At 50.1% G+C, this 14,979-nt stretch overlaps 1 protein-coding gene across 1 annotated transcript in view; it reads right to left on the reverse strand.

Annotated features, from left to right (window-relative positions):
- The window catches only part of RAB5C (RAB5C, member RAS oncogene family), a 30,162-nt gene extending 16,645 nt beyond the window's left edge, over nucleotides 1-13,517 (reverse strand). Inside the window, exon 1 of the mRNA XM_055257252.2 lies at nucleotides 13,361-13,517. The gene's annotated coding sequence lies outside the window, so the exon portion shown is untranslated. The remainder of the gene's footprint in view (nucleotides 1-13,360) is intronic.
- Between the last annotated feature and the right edge of the window lie 1,462 nt (nucleotides 13,518-14,979).

Raw genomic sequence — 14,979 nt, forward strand, 5'->3', positions numbered from 1 at the left:
TGCTGGAGTCAGACAACTTGAACTTCAGTTCAAGTTCTGGAGGCACCACTTACTAGGGTGGCCTGGTGTTGTCACTGAACCCATTTCCTCACATGTAAAATGGAGAGACCAGTACCACCTGTCTCCAGGACTGCCAGGAAGATGATGCATGTGAGACTGTCAGCAAAGGGCCTGGCATGGGGAAGCATTCAGTACATGTTCTGCAGCAGGGAAGCCCCTGCGCCTTCACTTCCCTGTGAAGGAGGCGGACTCCTCACTTCATCTTTCAGACAACATTCACACGTTCCTCTTACCTCCAGTTTCCCGGGACTCCATTCTTCAGCATCTCTCATTTGGAGAGAATGTTGAAGAGGACGTCTTTCCCCAGTTTCCTAGAAGATACTCAGTGTCCTGTCAACAACCCCAATCTTTTTTTTTTTTTTTTTTTGAGCCGGAGTCTTGCTCTGTCACCCAGGCTGGAGTGCAGTGGCACGATCTCGGCTCACTGCAACCTCTGCCTCCCGGGTTCACGCCATTCTCCTGCCTCAGCCTCTCCGAGTAGCTGGGACTACAGGCGCCTGCCACCACGCCCGGCTAATTTTTTGTATTTTTAGTAGAGACGGGGTTTCACCATGGTCTCGATCTCCTGACCTCGTGATCCGCCCGCCTCGGCCTCCCAAAGTGCTGGGATTACAAGCGTGAGCCACCGCGCCCGGCCAACAACCCCAATCTTGTATCCTCTGGAGACTAGCTCCCAAAACCACAAAAATGGAGGGGAGAAACCATCACCATCCAATAAATCTGCATGGGGTGAAGGCCCCAACCATGCAAACCATAACCTCTTAAAAAAAAAAAAAAAGCCCCATTAACACAAAGCATCTTGGTTTTTTTTGGTAGAGATGGGGTTTCATCATGTTGCCCAGGCTGATCTCAAACTCCTGCGCTCAAGCAATGCCCCCGCCTTGGCCTCCCAAAGTACTGAGATTACAGGCATGAGCCACCGCGCCCAGCCCACAAAGCATCTTCAAGCCCAAATGCTCTTCCTTCCATCTCAAAGCCTCTTTCAGGAAAGGGAAGAAGCAGTTCAGTTGTGGAGAGGGGGAGGGGACAGGAATAGAGCAGCTGACAAAGAAAGCAGAGTTCCTTTTAAAAACCAGGCTGTAAATGCTAGAGGTTTGGAAACTGGCGTCATTAATCACCATGCTGTCGAGCAGCTCAGAGAGCAATCTGATGTCTAGGAGAGCAGCCAGGGTTAGGGAGGCCACCCACACCCTCCTCCACGCCTGGGATGCCTCTGACAGCCACCTGAAGGGGACATACATGGAGCTATGAATAGAAGGCAAGAGGCTTGTAAACCAACTCCTGTTAAGATCCCAAGTTAGTGTTTCCAGCAGGGCTCAAGTTACACATTTTCAGAGAGATGACAGTACAACGGAAGGATTTCAGCTGTTCAATGATTCAGGATCATTGCACAAAGTGACAGCCTACCCTGAGCCCACCAACAGCCACAAACTGTCCCATGGGGGCAGTCCATTTTGGAAGGGCAGCAAAAGACACTGACTGGCCCGGACCATGTGGAATCTCTTACAAGACCCAGAGTCCAGGAAGGTTTAGCTGGAGAACTTAGCACCTGAAATAGAGAACGATTATATACACATACCTCATCTTCCCAACTCCATAGGTAAATTCCAAAGGAAAGACCAAAGCAGACCATTTTTTGGATCAGTCATAGCAACAGGCAGGGGTAAGAGCAGTATGAATGCGTGAGTAGAAGAACAACAGCCAGCTACTGGGATTAACTCCCAGGACTGCAGTTGATTCTCGCGGGGTAGATTTCCCAGGTCCACCTCTACCTTTCCCAACTCCAGGGTCTTCAGTAACTATGACTAAACATCAAGAGAAGAAATAACTCAAGGCATCCACATCACTCTATGTCAACATAGCTGAGAGAAAACATTTGCTAAAAAGGCAGTGGCCTTGGAGAGCCAGCTGAATCTACGACTCCAGCACGAAATACACAAAGTAAGCCTGGGGCCGGGCGCGGTGGCTCATGCCTGTAACCCCAGCACTTTGGAAGGCCGAGGCAAGTGGATCACTTGAGGTCAGGAGTTCAAAACCAGCCTGGCCAACATGGGGAAACCTCGTCTCTACTAAAAATACAAAAATTAGCCAGAAATGGTAGCGTGCACCTGTAATCCCAGCTACTCAGGAGGTTGAGGACAAGAATTGCATGAATCTGGGAGGCAGAGGCTGCAGTGAGCCGAGATCGTGAGGCTGCACTCCAGCCTGGGGGACAGAGTCTGTCTCCAAAAATCTGGCAGTGCCAAAAAGTAAAGAAGTAACCAAAAAATAAAAACAAAAATCCTCACAATGACTGAGCAGGTCAAAGGAGGCTAAAAGAGCAACCAATGGGCAAAGCTGAAACATTTTGGGCAATAAAACAAAGTAACATTGGATTATTTATGTATTTATTTTTGAGACAAAGTCTCACTCTGTTGCCTAGGCTGGGGTGCAGTGGCAGGATCTCCGCTCACTGCAACCTCCACCTCCCTGCTTCAAACCATTCTCCTGCCTCAGGTACCAGAGTAGCTAGGATTATAAGCATGCACTATCATACCCAGCTAATTTTTGTATTTTTAGTAGAGATAGGGTTTCACCATGTTGGCTAGGCTGGTCTCAAACTCTTGGCCTCAGGTGATACGCCCATCTTGGCTTCCCCAAGTGCTGGGAATACAAACGTGAGCCACTGTGCCCAGCCTTATCGCTGGATTATAAACCAAAGTGTAAAATAAATATCCTGGAGTCCATACTGATATAAATAATTGAACAAATAAATGGGGGAGAATAGGCCGGGCGCAGTGGCTCACGCCTGTAATCCCAGCACTTTGGGAGGCTGAGGCAGGTAGATCACCTGAGGCCTGGAGCTCAAGACCAACCTGGCCAACATGGTGAAACCCCGTCTCTACTAATAATACAAAACTTAGCCGGGCATGGTGGCATGTGCCTGTAATCCCAGCTACTCGGGAGGCTGAGGCAGGAGAATCACTTGAACCCAGGAGGTGGAGGTTGCAGTGAGCCAAGATTGCGCCATTGCGCTCTAGCCTGGGCGACAAGAGCAAAACTCATCTCCAAAAAATAAATAAATAAAAATAAATGGGGGGAAAATAGATAAGTCTCTTGTATAGAAGAATTTAATAATTCAGCAGGGCGCGGTGGCTCACGCCTGTAACCCCAGCACTTTGGGAGGCTGAGACGGGTGGATCACGAGGTCAGGAACTTGAGACCATCCTGGCTAACATGGTAAAACCCCATCTCAGGGCAGGCATGGTGGCTCACACCTGTAATCCCAGCACTTTGGGTGGCCGAGGTGGGTGGATCATGAGGTCAGGAGATCGAGATCATCCTGCCTAACAAGGTGAAACCCCGTCTCTACTAAAAATACAAAAATTAGCCGGGCGTGGTGGCAAGCGCCTGTAGTCCCAGCTGTGCAGGAGGCTGAGGCAGGAGAATGGCGTGAACCCAGGAGGCAGAGCTTGCAGTGAGCCGAGATTGCACCACTGCACTCCAGCCTGGGCGACAGCACCAGACTCCGTCTCAAAAAAAAATAAATAAGAAACCCCATCTCTACTAAAAAAAATACAAAAAAATTAGCTGGGTGTGGTGGCGTGCGCCTATAGTCCCAGCTACTCGGGAGGCTGATGCAGGAGAATGGCGTGAACCTGGGAGGTGGAGCTTGCAGTGAGCCGAGATTGCGCCACTGCACTCCAGCCTGGGCGAGTGAGACTCCGTCTCAAAAAAAACAAAAAAACAAAACAACAACAAGAAAAAAAGAAAAAATAATTTAGTAACTCATGTAGCTACTCTGCCCTCAACAAGGGGAACGTGAACATAAGTCCCTGTTCCTTAGGTGTAGGCTACACATAGTGACTTTCTTCCAAAGGGTGCATGCAGCATGGAAAGGGGAAGGGGAGAACAACTTTACAGAGAAGCCTCACACACATCACCTCAGCCAAGTGATCATGGTTGACATCAGTCATGGAAAGGCTTGTGGATTGTATGTACCCTTGACATGATGTGATGAAATAGCACTTTACCTCTCTGGTCCTCCTTCCCAAAATTCGGCACAGTCTAATTATGAAAAAAGAAAATACTGGACATAGCCAGGTGTGGTAGCTCATGCATGTAATCCCACCACTTTGGGAAGCCGAGGTGAGCAGATCGCTTGAGCTCAGGAGTTTGAGACCAGCCTGGACATCACGGTGAAACCTTGTCTCTACAAAAATTAGCCAGGCGTGGTGGTGCATTTCTGTAGTCCCAGCTACTTGGGAGGCTGAGGAGAATGGCTTGAGCCGAAATTGCACCACTGCACTCCAGCCTGGGTGACAGAGCAAGACTGTCAAAAAGAGAAAAATACTGCACAAATCCCAGTTGAGAAGAGATTCTTTTTATTTTTTATTATTTTTTTTGAGACAGAGTCTCATTCTGTCCCCAGCCCAGGCTGGAGCACAGTGACACGATGTTGGCTCACTGCAACCTCCGCCTCCTGGTTCAAGCGATTCTCGTGCCTCAGCCTCCTGAGTAGCTGAGATTACAGGTGCGTACCACCATGCCTGGCTAATTTTTGTATTTTTAATAGAGATGAGGCTTCACCATGTTGGCCAGGCTGGTCTCGAACTCCAGACTTCAAGTGATCCACCCACCTCGGCCTTCCAAAGTGCTGGGATTACAGGCGTGAGTCACTGCGCCTGGCCGAGATCCTCTTTAGATGCTTGCCCAGCACTCCTCAAAACTGTCAAGGTCATCAAAAACAAGAAAAGTCTGAGAAACCGGCACAGCCAAGAGGAGCCTAAGGAGACAATGAATATAGGTAACATGGGATCCTGGAACAGCAAAAGGACATCAGGTAAAAATCTAAGGAAATCTGAATAAAGGATGGACTTTAATGTAAAATACATACTAACATAAGATGTTAACAGGGAAAACTACGTGTGGGGGATTGTGAGAAAACTCTGCACTATCTTCATAACTTTTCTAAAGTATTCTGAAAGAATAAGTTTATTAAGCCTCGGCAACATAGGGAGACCCCATCTCTACAAAAAAATTAAAAATTGGCCAGGCACAGTGGCTCACGCCTGTAATCCCAGCACTTTGAGAGGCCAAGGCAGGCACACCACAAGGTCAAGAGATCAAGACCATCCTGGTCAACATGGTGAAACCCCGTCTCTACTAAAAATATAAAAATTAGCTGGGCATGGTGGCGTGCGCCTGTAGTCCCAGCTACTCGGGAGGCTGAGGCAGGAGAATCACTTGAATCCAGGAGATGGAGGTTGCAGTGAGCCAAGATGGCATCACTGCACTCCAGCCTGGGCAAGAGAGCAAGACTCCGTCTCAAAAGAAAAAAAAAAAAGGGAGGCCGAGGCGGGCGGATCACGAGGTCAGGAGATCAAGACCATCCTGGTTAACATGGTGAAACTCTGCCTCTACTAAAAGTACAAAAAATTAGCTGGGCATGGTGGCGGGAGCCTGTAGTCCCAGCTACTCGAGAAGCTGAGGCAGGAGAATAGCGTGAACCCAGGAGCTTGCAGTGAGCCGAGACTGCGCCACTGCACTCCAGCCTGGGCAACAAGGCAAGACTCCGTCTCAAATAAAATAAAAAAAGAAAGAAAGAAAAAAAGACCAGCCTCAAGGTGAGTAGAGGATATCCAAGTACTGCAGGCACAGGACCAGGCAATGTTAAAGACCCCATCTGTGGAATACACGTGAGGGCTGCTCGTACCACTGGTCTGAACAGCTGCTGCCACCACTTTCTTAAGCCACCTTCACTCAGGAACGAGCCTTGTTCAGACATGCAGAACAGCATCCACAGGCAGAGTGAAATTTGCTTCCACTGATCCTTGCTAAGTACTGGTCCGGGGTTGGTGCTGCCTTACCACACACAACTGCAGAAGCACGGTCGTTCTGTCCTGCCATCAGATACACACACGGCAGAAGCCGGCCAGCTGGACTGTGGCTAGTCAGGGCCACGCCCTCATTGTCCCATTAAACCCTTCACCAGAAATGGAGATTTGGAGAGTCTTAACTTCTGGCAACTGAGTTTGTGACCTGCTTCCCATCATCTGTACTGTAACATTTATTCTCTTGACCTGTTTGCTCTCCCATTTGTCTGTGAGCAACTTTCTAGGGGATGGACCAAAGATATGGCTCAAGCTGTGGGATCAGATGGATTTAAGTTTGAATCACAGGTTCATGACATCCAAAGTGTGTGAAGAAAGGAAGTGTGTGTTAAAAGAAGTGGGCGAGGGCCAGGCATGGTGGCTCACCCTGTAATCCCAGCACTTTGGAAGGCCGAGGCGGGTGGATCACCTGAGTTCGGGAGTTCAAGACCAGCCTGACCAACATGGAGAAACCCCATCTCTACTAAAAATACAAAAAAATTAGCCAGCCTTGGTGGCACATGCCTGTAATCACAGCTACTCCGGAGGCTGAGGCAGGACAATCTCTTTAACTTGGGAGGCAGAGGTTGTGGTGAGCTGAGATTGCGCCATTGCACTCTAGCCTGGGCAACAAGAGCAAAACTCTGTCCCAAAAAAAAAAAAAAAAAAAAAGAAGTGGGCGAGGCTGGGCACAGTGGCTCATGCCTGTAATCCCAGCACTGGGAGGCCGAGGCAGGCAGATCATGAGGTCAGGAGTTTGAGATCAGCCTGGCCAACATGGTGAAACCCGTCTCTACTAAAAATACAAAACTAGATGGGCGTGGTGGTGCACACCTGTAATCCCAGCTACTAGGGAGGCTGAAGCAGGAGAATCACTTGAACCCAGGAGGCAGAGGTTACAGTGAGCAAGATCGTACCATTGCACTCCAGCCTGGGTGAGAGGGCAAAACTCCATCTCAAAAAAAAAAGAAGTGGGCAGGTGTTTGGTGTTTGCTTTAAGGGCAGGTTTGAATGTCTGCCCTCTCCTTTAACAACTTCAGTAGGGGCCTACTATGCTGAGTACCATGCCAGGTCCTAAACACACAAAGATCAAACAGGACCCGATCTGTGCCCCTAAAGGGCTCACCCACCAGAGAACGAGGCAAATAAGGAACAATGAGATAGCAGTTGAGAAGACAGCCCATGTAGGAGACAAGCCCTCAGCCCATTTGGGGCAAGGGAAGGCTACACAGAGGAAGTGGCATTCAAACTGAGCTTTGAGAGAAAAGTAGGGAGATGCAGTTTCCAGGCATGTGAGGTGGAGAAGAGCCTTCTAGGCAAAGTGAACAGTAGGCATTTAGCCCAGAGATGGGTCAAGGAGAGGCTGCATTGAATAGCGATAAGAGCACACCCCTTCTCTGCCATTACTACATAGCCCCCCACTCTAACATGGGGATTAAACACGGAACCTACCTCCTAGGGTTGTCGGAGGATTAAAGGAGTCACACACATAGGGCTCACAAGAGTGCCTGGCACATGGCAAAAGTAAAAGTTTAGCTTTTATTTGTATTACTATTCTTATACATAGAGAATGGGGCTATTTAATTGGAAAAGTAATCTCTTACAATACCAAGCTATTAATGCAGAGGACGCCAAAAATATTCCAATTCTCCTCTGCCAAGGTTGTTGAAAGCATGATTACCTGGATTTTGGCACGTCCTAGTTTATAAATTCTACCTAAAAAAGTGCTTCTCAAACAGCCCCAACATATGTACCCTTCACTCAAGTCAGGGGAGAGGAAACTCCCAGAAATCTGGGAGTTGAACCCAAAGCAGCTGGCTACAACCAAAATACTGTCTTTGGCCAGGTGCAGTGGCTCACGCCTATAATCCTAGCACTTTGGGAGGCCGAAGTAGGAGGATCACTTGAGCCCAGGAGTTCTGAGACCAGCCTGGGCAACATGGCAAAACTCTGTCTCTCCTAAAAATACAAAAACTAGCCGGGCATGGTGGTACATGCCTATAGTCCCAGCTACTCAGGAGGCTGAGGTGGGAGGATCACCTGGGTCCAGGAGGTCAAGGCCGAAGTAAGCCGTGATCGTACCACCACACTCCAGCCTGGGTGAGAGAGGCCCTGTCTCAAAAATAAATAAATAAATTAATTAATTAATTAAAGTTTCCTGTGTTAGCTTCAATTCATGCAAACTTTGCATTCTAATCTATAATAGTTACAGGACTGTTTTAATATTAAAACGCTTACAACTGAGTAAAACTGAAGTGGCACAGCATTCTCTTCTGTAAAATGGGAATACAACCCACATCAATTCTGTTCAATGTCTACGAAATGAGACAATTTGTGAAACCATCAAGCAATGTGCATCCCAGCAGACATTTTGTTTTTGTTTTAGACATGGGGTCTCATTATGTTGCCCAGGCTGGTTTTTTTTTTTTTTTTGAGATAGAGTCTTGGTCTGTTGCCCAGGCTGGAGAGCAGTGGTGCAATCTCGGCTCACTGCAACGTCCACCTCCCAGGTTGAAGTGCCTCCCAGGTTCCTGCCTCAGCCTCCCAAGTAGCTGGGATTACAGGCATGTGCCACCATGCCTGACTAATTTTGGTATTTTTAGTGGAGGTGGGGTTTCACCATGTTGGCCAGGCTGATCTCGAACTCCTGACTTCAGGTGATCTGCCAGCCTCAGCCTTCCAAAGTGCTAGGATTACAGGCGTGATCCACCATACCTGGCCCAAAAGCTGGTCTTGAACTCCTGGGATCAAGTGATCCTCCCGAAGTGCTGGGATTATAGGCATGAGCCACTGTGCCCAGCCCCAGCATATGTTTGGTACACATGTTGAATCAGAATCAGTGTTGAGGCCGGGCACAATTACCTGAGGTCAGGAGATCAAGACCAGCCTGGCCAACATGGAGAAATCCTGTCTCTACTAAAAATACAAAAATTAGCTGGGCATGGTGGCACACACCTGTAATCCCAGCTACTCAGGAGGCTGAGGCAGGAGAATCGCTTGAGCCCGGGAGACAGAGGTTGCAGTGAGCCAAGATCACGCCATTGCACTCCAGCCTAGGAGACAAGAGTGAAACTCCATCTCAAAAAAAAAAAAAAAAAAAAAAAAAAAATCAGCTGGACATGGTGGCTCATGCTTGTAATCCCAGCACTTTGGGAAGCCGATGAGGCAGGCAGATCACCTCACCTGAGGTCAGGAGTTTGAGACCAGCCTGGCCAACACGGTCAAACCCCGTCTCTACAAAAATACAAAAAAAAAATTAGCCGGGCATGATGGTGGGTGCCTATAATCCCAGCTACTCAGGAGGCTGAGGCAGGAGAATCACTTGAACCCGGGAGGCGGAGGTTGCAGTGAGCCTGGGCAACAGAATGAGAATGAGACTGTCTCAAAAAAAAAAAAAAAAAAAAAAAAAAGAACCTTCAAACCCCTACCTACCCATCAGAGGCAACTGCTATTTTGTGGGCATCCAGTCTGCCTGCACTGGACTAGCTCCTTTCTTTGTTTCTAATTCTGCAAGGTATTTCGCATCCCCATTTTAACCAGAAGAAACACAGGCTCAGCGAAGTCAAGTAATAAGCCCAGGGTCACACAACTGGTAAGTGGGGGAATCAGGATGAGAACTCAGGTCCAACTGCCTTGGAAGTTCTAGTGCCTTCCACCCGACCACACTGCCTGTTTACTGGGCAAGGGTTAGAAGTAGAAGGTCTGGCCAGGCGCAGTGGTTCACGCCTGTAATCCCAGCACTTTGGGAGGCCAAGGCAGGCGGATCACGAGGTCAGGAGATTGAGACCATCCTGGCTAACACGGCAGAACCCCGTCTCTACTAAAAATACAAAAAAATTAGCCAGACATGGTGGCGGGCACCTGTAGTCCCAACTACTCTGGAGGCTGAAGTAGGAGAATGGCATGAACCCGGGAGGTGGAGCTTGCAGTGAGCCGAGATCACACCACTGCACTCCAGCCTGGGCGACAGAGCGAGACTCCGAATCAAAAAAAAAAAAAAAAAAAAAAAAAAGAACTAAGAAGTACTTGCTTGGTGGGGCTGAATTTAAATATATGATCTTGCTCTGTTTCCATGTAAATTCTAGTGACAGGAGCTCCTAGTGGCAAGCCACATTCTTCCCACTTGCAAGCAGCAGGCAGCACCACAGGGGAAACAGAGGACTAACCAGAGGCCCGCTCTGCTGCTTCCCCCTTTACCCTGCCCAGTGGGACCCCTGAGTTCACTCACTTTAACTTTCATTTTCTAGCCATTAGGACTTTCAGGTTCCCAAAAAAATTAATGACATGTATATGTCAGCAAACGCTCAGGCCCTGAAGAGTACTGACTTGGGCTCCTAACTGTCTTGGTCCTCAGAGGCAGAGGTGCAAGGGGTCAAGAGAGAAGACAGGAGGTAGGGTAGACGCAGGGGAAGAAAACAAAAACAGAGCAGCACCAGTGATGAGGAGGGCTAAAGAGTTAAGAGTCTGCCCTTGTGCCGAGGCGCGCTCACCCTGCATGTTCATTCATTTAACAAACAAACCAGGCCGAAGGAGGACCCACTGTTAGAAGATCAGGTCACATCTGACCCCAAATCCAAGCCCCAGCTCTACCACTTTCTAAATGTATGATCTTGGGCAAACTACTTAAGTTCCTTCTGCATCCCTTCTAAAGCAGGGACACATACTTGCCTTATCTTACTCAAAAAAAAAAAAAAAAAAGGAATAATAAAAATTAAAAACAAAGTGGGGAAACAAGCCCCACTATTTCCCAGGGCACCTATGAGGAATAGAAAATAATTTTGCAACCTTAAAATTTTTAAAAATTAGTGTTACTGCCCCTCTACAGTTTAACAGCTAATTGTGAGAGGCAAGAGGGCAGGAGAGGAACAGCATCAGAAAGGAGGGGTTCTGTCGCACACGGAGCCATCGCTCTTTCTGCCAGGCAGAGTCAGACCTCTGCTTGGACTCTATAATTTCTGGGTGCCAGAAGTGGCTGCATAACGACCCAAAGCACTGGGGCCTTCCTCGTCTCTCTAAATGGCAGAGCTTCCCCTTCAAAGTTGTTTCAGGTTGGGTGCAGTGGCTCATGCCTGTAATCCTAGCACTTTGGGAGGCTGAGGTGGGTGGATCACCTGAGGTCAGGAGTTCGAGACCAGCCTGGCCAACATGGTGAAACCCCGTCTCTACTAAAAATACAAAAATTAGCTGGGCATGGTGGCGCTTGCCTGTAATCTCAGCTACTCAGGAGGCTGAGGCAGGAGAATCCCTTGATCTCAGGAGGCGGAGGCTGCAGTGAGCCAAGATTGCACCACCACTGCACTCCAGCCTGGGTGACAAAACAAGGCTCCGTCTCAAAAAAAAAAAAAAAAAAGTCTTCAGAGTCAGAGCTGGGAGAGCATGTCCAGACAAAGAAATGAAGGTCTCCTCAGAAGGCTGGTTGGCCTCATCCCAGCACTCCTGAAGAGTGACAAACTGCGGTCTACTCCTGAAGACGTTAAGTCTGGTCAGAGACCAATGGCCAATGAGCAGTCAGGCCTCTCTGGCCCTGCCCCTCAGATGCCCAGGCTGACCAGATCAGAGAAACTAGGTTGGCTGAAGAAGTCTCCAATGAGCCCCAAAGGAACCCACACAGATACAGAGCCTGTGATCCAGCTGTTGACCCTAATAAGGAAGGCTTCTTCTGTTGTCCGATAAAAAGTGAAATAAGTAGGCCGGGCACGGTGGCACACGCCTGTAATCCCAACACTTTGGGAGGCTGAGGCGGGTGGATCACCTGAAGTCAGGAGTTCGAGACCAGCCTGGCCAACATGATGAAACCCTGTCTCTACTAAAAATACAAAAATTAGCCGGGTGTGGTGGCAGGCGCCTGTTAATCCCAGCTACTCGGGAGGCTGAGGCAGGAGAACTGCTTGAACCCAGGAGGCAGAGGTTGCAGTGAGCCGAGATCACACCACTGCACTCCAGCCTGGGCGACAGAGCAAGACTCCATCTCAAAAAACAAAAAAGTGAAGTAAGTACATCCTAGGTCTACCCAAAAGACTGTAGGAATCAGATACTAGCCACTGCCCAGAAGCACTCAAACACACCTCAAGGCCACAAAAAACAGCACTTTTAAGTGGCACGCGAGGGTGGTACAGGTAGCCCAGAACACTGAAGAGCTACAGAAGTTCCCACAAACTGCACAGCTTTCCGTCCCTTCCTCCACTGTAGATAGCAAGGGTCAGTCATGGCCGCAGAGCCAGGCTACTCTTCGTTAAGGTACAGTCTCCGGCCTGTACTTTGGCCACATAACAATGCTTGGTGTGAGACAGCAGCTATTTCACACACCTAAGCCCCAAGCAACAGACAAGGATCATAGTCAATATGGTTGAGGGAACCTGCACTTTCTGGCATGTATGGGAATTCCTTGGGCTACAATTAAAAATCCAGAACTGCCATTGTGATCTTGACTTAGTCCTCAGTAATAAGTCCAAGCCCAGAAGGGACTGTAGACAGACCCTGGCATGGTGTGGACCTGTTGCTCAGGGAGGTGTATGTGTGTGTGTTTGGGAGTGGGAAAGAGATGGCCCTTCAATTCCAGACTCCTCATTTTGGGTGTTATTCTCCTCCCTATAGACACACGGACAGCAGTCCCAAGAAAAGCAGTCCCTTTGAGGCGGCTCGGAAACCACTCACGTGCTCTGGGAGGACAGAGCTGAGCCTGGAGCAAGGGGGGAGGGGAAAGAAGATAATGAATGGGCACATCCATCCAGATCTGTGATCTGTAGCGAGGATTGAGCAAACCTCAGCTAAATTCTTCAGAGGCAGGAAGAGAGAGACACTCAGAGAACAACATAACTAGAGGACAGGGCTGGGAGACAGAAGGGGCAAAGCAAGAAAACAGCTCATTGCTAGTAAGTGACCCAGACTTTAAACTCTGCTGAGGTCCTGGTTGGTTCTCTGGCTTGAGGAAAGAGAGGAAGTAAGGAGTTGCGGGAGCGCAAACACACTTCTGTGCGTGTGGAACGGTCTCACCCAGACGACCCCCCTCCCCCAGAGGAAATCGAGATATTCCTCTAGGGCTAGAGGGGACAACTGGTTTTGTGGGACAGGAGGAAGGAAAACGGCGACAGACAGCACTCCCTGTCACTTCTAAAAGAGAAGAGAGACAGGTTCCTTCACACCTAGCAAAGATCCTCCGATTCTGGAAGCAGGGGGAGCGGAACTTAGGGTACCTCTCTCCCACAACTGGAATGGACAGGCCAGAGGACAGTCATAGCGGTTTCCTTAAGGCTCACGAAAGGCAGGTAACCTAAAGAAAGAAGCTCCCCACCTCCTATGGCCCGACGCCTGGGGAACCCCTCAAGAGGGGGCTACGGGTCGGGGGAGGGGTCAGTATCCCCCTAAACTGGGGCTGGGCGGGAGGAAGGGCTACCCTGGAGATGCTTCAACGCAGGCGAGACACCAGGTCCTGCGACAAGCATACTCACGGCGGCTCCGGGACGGCGGCGTTACTTGGGGCCGGGGCTCGGACGGGATCCGCTTCTCTCCCCCCCGGCGGTGTCCCAGGCTCGGGCCTCCACTTCCGCCTTTCAGCCGCTCCGGATCCGGATCTCCACCTCCGCCCCGCCCCTCAATACTCCCAGGTGATTGACAGGGCAGACAGACCAATGGGAGACACTCTTGGCCGACCTACCCAGCGGCGCCGGTAGGAACGCGGGAGTGGCGGTAGGGAGCGCGCGAGGGATGGCGGGACTTGTAGTTCGCAGAGCTGGGAGGAGTCAGTGGCTGCCTGGGACTTGGGCTTAGGGTGGAGCCGGCTGACTGCGAGGCGGAGCCCGGCCGGAACTTTTTTTTTTTTGAGACGGAGTCTCACTCTGTAGCCCAGGCTGGAGTGTAGTGGTGCGATCTCGGCTCGCTGCAATCTCCGCCTCCCGGGTTCAAGCGATTCTCCTGCCTCAGCCTCCCGAGGAGCTGGGATTATAGGCACACACCACCACGCCCGACTAATTTTTGTATTTTTTAGTAGAGACGAGGTTTCGCCATGTTGGCCAGGCTGGTCTCGAACTCCTGACCTCAGGTGATCCGCCATCTTCGGCCTCTCAAAGTGCTGAGATTACAGGCCTGAGCCACCGCGCCCAGCCTACGGCCGGGAACTTTTTAAGGCTAAGCCTGTCATCCGCGTCACCGCCGGTTCCGGACGCCCCGAGGGAAGGCGGGTGGTGGAGCGTTGGAAGAGGGCAGAGGATTGTGTGTGCAGAATTGGGAAAGAAAAAATGTGGTGCGAATGAATATGCACGCGAGGCCTCAGTCCTGTGAACTCGCTGATCTGGAGAAGCCCCTGTCTGCACTTTCCGCCCGATTGCCAGGGGCGTCTGTGATGAGGAAGGTGAGGAAAGCGCTGCAGGAAGGGTTCTCTGCAGGATGCTGGGTGAGATCAAAGGGAGAGCTTCTGCCACCACCTCCTACTTGGTGTGTGCGGGGGGGCCGGCACAAAGACCATGTCTGCCTCTGCCTTCCCCTGCTCCTAGCCAGGGTCAGCTCTTATCTCTGACGCGGAATACAGAGCTGGACAACCTCTGCCTCGGCCCTCTCCATCCCTAAATAAAGACTAGAACCACCCCCACTCTGCACTCTCCCCACCTATGGATCAGGAATATTTGTTTCTTCTGCTCCTCTCAATATGGATTGGGCCCGCTCCTGATTCCTCCCACCCTTACCTCTCAACACAGACCAGTACCTCCTCTTCTTTTGCATCTCACCCTCCAGGGACACTACTGAAAACCTGTGTGGAATCAAAGCTCACCTGAGACAGCTGTGGCCATTGTGCCTATAACGCCAACACCAGGCATATCCTGGAGCCTCAGTTGGAGAATTTACCTGTCTTGGACAACCTGCTACAAAACTGTGCCCACATCTAGTTCCATCTGGTCACCAGGGCGTCTCTCTTTCTTACATCCGTAACACACAATCCCCCCTTCCGCGCCAGTGATCATGAGAAGTGAAAAGGAAGAGGGAAGAGAGGGCTTGTTGGGAGGACAGAGGGGATGGGGCAGAGTGGGATTCCTAGCAGGTTCTGGCTGGTGACAAGCTCTTCCCCCAGCCCCCT

This window comes from Symphalangus syndactylus, chromosome 20, assembly GCF_028878055.3.
Source record: "Symphalangus syndactylus isolate Jambi chromosome 20, NHGRI_mSymSyn1-v2.1_pri, whole genome shotgun sequence".
Taxonomy (NCBI): Eukaryota; Metazoa; Chordata; class Mammalia; order Primates; family Hylobatidae; genus Symphalangus; species Symphalangus syndactylus.